Raw genomic sequence first — 5,724 nt, forward strand, 5'->3', positions numbered from 1 at the left:
TCTGGGGATCTGCCTATACTTTTATGGTGTCATTTTGCTGGTATTTGCACTGTTTCTGTGGGTGAAAGTTGTTGATTATTGGCATTAATCTTTAATTCTTCATTTTTCTTTTATTTTTCTCTGTAGCTAACAATTGGATAACCTTTATATGTTTGACTTTAGACTGACCACTTAAAACTGCATTGTTCATGTTATTTTAAAAATGATATAGTTTGGTTTATGCTTTCAGCTTGGGTCAGTGTTAACCCCTGTTCACACAGACAGGGATGAAATCGCTGGAGGTCACCAACGCATTACGATGTCAGCCGTAGGCAGCAGATCTGCACTTGGTAGTTGCTGTATAACATTTGCTGCTGCTCATCTGCATAAAGTTAAACTTTGCTCATGTCACCGGAAATGGCCAACTCTTGCTGAAAAAAAATTGAATAGCTTGTTGCTGCAAACTGCTGTCATTGTGAACATTACTTCTGATGTGATTTTAAAAAAGCAGATATACTGATATATCTGATGTGATGTAGTTTGACGGCTTCTTTTTCATACAGACGGTCCTACGCAGAGAGGTTCCTACCATGATGGTCCTTCAGGTGCGGGATGTGCAGGTGTGAGAGTGCGATCTGGAACTGGGAGCAGTGAGGTGAGGATGGGCCTTGTCTCTCTCCCCGAGATGTGCCTGCGATGCTGATACAGGAAGAATCTGACACGTGTCTTCCTCACGCATTTTAATGAGTGTACTGCTTCTGTGAAGCTATTAAACGAAATGAACCATTTGAAAGTGAATTTTAGATTTCCGGTCAAAGCGCTCTCTTCCAAGAATGGGTGAGGGGATTGGCGATTGTCGAGTGCCCCTCTCCTACCCCCCAGTATCCACACTAGAACCTCTCGCACACAGCATGGATGATCAAAAGAGGCCAACGGCGGACGACCATTATGCCAATGACACTTTGAGTAAGAGTCTGGAGAACAAAATGACATGACAGCCATTAGGGTTTGAAAGTGGGACTTTAAAGGGAGGCTGAAGGATGAATGTCAGGAGGGAATCAAAGGGAGAAAGTTAAATCTTCATAACGTTCGCCGCTCTCCACGAAAAAATAAGTTCTTTGCAAACTAGCTCCCATTCAAGTCCAAAAACAAGAAGACGAGTGTGTCCATGTAGAATAAAGCAGACGAGGAAGTTGAGTCTGGAGGTTCAGACATGAAAGCTAATAGGGCAACGAAACTCCATTGTGCAGGTGGTTGATCATTAGCGGACAGGTTTTTTAGTCAGTGAGGAGATGCACAACGATATGCTCAGCAGCTCAAATGATGTGCTGGCTTTTAGACGTGAAGTTACGGAGAAAAGAAAACATTGCCAAACAACATTGCCAAGTTGAAAATCAATTGGATAGAACAATGAATTCTGAGATGCTTCCCCAGGCCTTTTTCTACTTCTAAGCCTCCTTTTTAACTTAATTGCCAGCAAAATCATAGGCCTCTGCGTTCCGTAATGCCGTTTGTGCAGTTTCTAATTCCCCTCCTCAGTCAAATGCCACATTGTGCCAACGAACGTGGCTGATCAGCTGGATTTTCTGGCGCTGTCCATGTGGCTCATCTCTCCCTGCCAGTGAAAGAGAAAATGCATCTAATGTGTCTCCATGTCACATAATCAAGGATTTTAGAGTGTAAATCTTTGATCTGGGAGAACATTTTCTGATAGGATCAACCCCCCACCCCCTCTTGGCTGAAGTCTTCTGATCTCCCTCCAGTTACTGGTGTCAAATGAGTCTGTTTACAGCCTGATTGGATGAGTGCTGTACTGACAGTGCACCTCCCTCTCCCTGGAAAGCCTCATTCCATCCTCGGCCACCGTCGCACCGATGGCGAGGGCGCCAGCACACAGCTGGAGCTGTTTGGAGCCGCTTCAGAGCCAGTTGTAAGGCGGCCAAGTCGGGGTCTCGAGGGCCTTCTATCTGGTGTGACAGGGCAGGCTCTGGGGCTTGGCTGACAGAGTGTGAGAGCGAGAGAGCCCACAAACCTTACAGAGCCGCACAAATCTTTTATTTATCAGCCTGCTCAACTCACATTTGCAGTAGTTAGTTAATATGCAGACTGGGCTCCAGGACTTCAAATGGCACTGTGGAGTGAAGCTGGCTGGATATTAGGGGAGGGGAGGTGGGGGCTCCTCAGCCAGGCATCCCACTGAGAACTAAAGGGGGGAGGAGGTCACTGTCCAGCTGCAGGGGAGATCTGGGGCTCTCGTCTCGTTTCAGCCGTCTTCGTATTCATAGCTCTCATCATCATCCTCATCCTCATCATCATCATCATAATGAGAATCCCAGCTTGCTTGCGATGCAAAGGAGATCTTAAGAACCATATGACTTGCATCATCACTGATTTCTATGCTGTTTGCCGTGCCCTTAAGGGCAATTCCTGAGGAATTTGTTTTTACATGCAGCAAACAAAGCCTGCAATTAATGTTTCTTAATTATTTCAGAATGGCATAAATGTCATGCTTGCTTTAAAGGGATAGCTCACGCAAAAATGAAAATTGTGTCATTTACTTCAAACCTGTATGGCTTTCTGTTTTCTGCAGAACACAAAATATTTTGAAAGATGGTAGAAATGTGTTTTGTATAGATACAATTAGAGTCCAAAACAACACTGAACCCCAAAGACATTTACTGAATAAAAGTTATTTATAAGATAAATAAATAAAAAACATTTTATTTTTTGTTCCACAGAAAAAGAAGGTGGGTAAATAATGACAGAATTTTCATTATTGGATTCATTATCCAACCCACAATCATCGGAAATATGTGACCCTGGCTACATTTCTATAAAACCTGAAATATGTTGCTTCAGGTATCTTGCAATGGACTTTTCAAGTGACAAGACCACAAGAGGCACTATAAGCAATATAATTTTTCTCCATCGCAGATGTGGCCTGGTGGTAAATAGTTTGTTCAATTTTCTCATAAAGTTAAATGTGATGTTTGCAACATTTTGTTATGTATCACAAACATTTTATTGCAACATTGCAATTAATTTTTTTATTTTTTGGGGAGTTTCGTGACTCGTGTTTCACTTTTACCTAAGGACTCTGCAGTGCTGTACCAGGTGCACTACTGAGCAATTTTACAAAAAAAAGGTTTACATTTGGAACTGGTTATGTGATCCAAATGTTAAAAATGTATTAGTTGACAAATGATGCATTTTGATTAAAGTGTTTTGATAGCATAAAAACTATGCAAAGAAATGGCTTTATATTAATCAATCTGTAGTCCTATTTAACCCCTGAAATCATAATTTGTTGATGTTTTGCTGCCACAGCGTATTTTTGCAGTGCTTTGCAGAAATGTTGCCAGATTCAAAAATTTCCATTGAGAAGGGGTTGGAACTATTCCTTTAAAAGTAGTAGGAAAGCATGTGCAGTCCTCATTTGCATAGTCAATGTCAAGCATTAGCATGAATTCTGGGATATTCCATGCTGCCATCTAACGTTTTGATATGTGAGTGCATTTGGGCTGACGTTAAGTATAAGTAATCAGTGCTACGGAAATATGTGTAAGATGTCTGGATTAGAGGGGAAAAAAGCAATGCTAATAATAGTTTTTTCACTCAGTAAGAAAAAGCCTTGACTTGAGTCAAAATATTAACATTTTATTCTTTCACTTACTAGAAAGTCCTGTAGAGAAAAACATTCTGTTTCAGGGAGACAGTTTCATGCTAGAGGAAGGTCAAAACAGAGCTCCACGTGACATTTTCTTCAAATTTATGGAGTAACAGCATGTCAGACTGAATTGTCTTGCGATGACACCAATTTGACGTGATGGCTCTTTACGGCTGTCCCTTTCCTGTCATATAGTGCATGCACAGCAGATACAAGAGTTCAACAAGCGCTCCAAAGGAGCTGTCTCATCGCTCACAACGCCACATACACAGACATTGACGCAAGCGAAAGCCTTCACCAGCCCACCAAATTTTGAGAAAACAGACTTGACAACAAATTTATAAGATGTAAAATCTCCAGCACGCACAAGAACGCACATTTTATTCAGTAGATATATGATACAAACGCTACACCATTAAGACCGACCACTCATCGGGCCACTGGGAATTTAGAAAGAGGTGAAACCGCTCAGCCTTTCTATGGCGTTCATGGGAACACAGATGCCAGTAGCACGTCTGTGCTCCGAGCAGCCAATCTCAGCAATTATTAACTAGGTGGCATCGGGAGCGCTGCTTAGGCTGTTCAACAGCTCCCTGAGCTCTTTAAGGAGCTCAAGACATATTTTCCAGCAGGCCCTCTGGAGCATCACTCTTCACACATACCCACTCTCCCTCTCTCGCCTTGTCACTCGTCCCTCTCCTCCTTATTTCTCCAGTTGTGTCCTCTTGGATCCAATTTGCAACTTAGCATCACCCCTGTTTGCTGGTTTTCTTCTGGTCTTATCTTATCTTGTTACACACTCTTCAGGCTTTGTGGTTAAATTATGTATTAAGGTCAATGTCAAAACATGGAAGATATGTAATCTACAGGGAGTTTCCTTTTATTCATTATTACAGTGAAGGCTGAGCACAACTGTCAGAGAGCCGAGGATGTGCGCAGTATGGAAGCTTGCTGCACAGCGGGGCTCTTCATAGCCCCCTCTCCCGCCTCTCTCCCAGGACAGACCCCTTGATAGATTTACCCAGCTAACCCATCTCACTTGAAAAGTTCTCTCTTCTCTGCTCCAATCTGAAAGCTGTCAAGCGCACCTATATAGCGGTGTCATTTATCTAAAGGAAGACGCACGCACTTGAGACGCGGTAAGATGTCATCCGTTCAGTTGCGTTTTGGGATCTTCTAACGGGGGACTTGCAGTTGGCTTGCGGGTGGGAGGTGCTTTCTTTTTGGGAGGATCTCGAGGAACGTGACACCTTTGTATGTATATATGTCTCAAATTAAATTAAGTGACGTTGGGAATGGGACATCTCCGCTGCGTTTTGTACAGCTCGTGCAAACGTGACCCCCTGGCGGGCTCGTGTCCACTGTAGGATCCGGGACCCAGACTGATGGGTAAATCCCATCTCTGCGGCATGCTTAGCAAAAAAAAAAAAAAAGCTTGATAAATTTGAGCCAACTCTCTCTGGGGCAACTATAATTATTTTCTGATTAGATTCGTTCAGTTATACTTTGGTCCTTTCCAGAGCCACCGGCATGCCTGGAAGAAGCGCACTCAGTCATGCTAACAATTACACAATTAGCTGGCAGTGCAAATCATGCAGGGAAATTCAGCTCCAGCTAACAATCCACCCTCCTACATGCATCGACCATAACAATTATCATTTGTGGGGTTTTATGGTTCTCTGATGCTGATGGGGGTTGGAATAATGTGAGTTCACCCTGATGTTTAACCCACCCACTCCTCTCTCATTATTTCTGCTCCATTGTGAATACCATAAACGTCTCGATAACCGCAATGATAAACAGTTGAGACCGAGAAACAATTGTTCCCATTATGGGGAGAGTAATTGAGAATATCCCTTTCTCAGTGCTTTGTAGATGCTCTTCAGGGACACATTGTCCAAACGGTCAACAGCAGCGATATTTTTTCATTTAGATTCACTTGTGAATGTGATTACTTACAGAAGGATCCTTACTGGCTCTCATTATGCCTGTAATATAAAATCAAGCTCTTTATTTTCTGTTGTACAGACACTTTCAAACACAATTACGTCAATGTAGAATCTAATAATAGCTGTCAA

The sequence above is a fragment of the Carassius auratus genome, chromosome 9 (genome assembly GCF_003368295.1).
Source record: "Carassius auratus strain Wakin chromosome 9, ASM336829v1, whole genome shotgun sequence".
NCBI classification, from domain to species: Eukaryota; Metazoa; Chordata; class Actinopteri; order Cypriniformes; family Cyprinidae; genus Carassius; species Carassius auratus.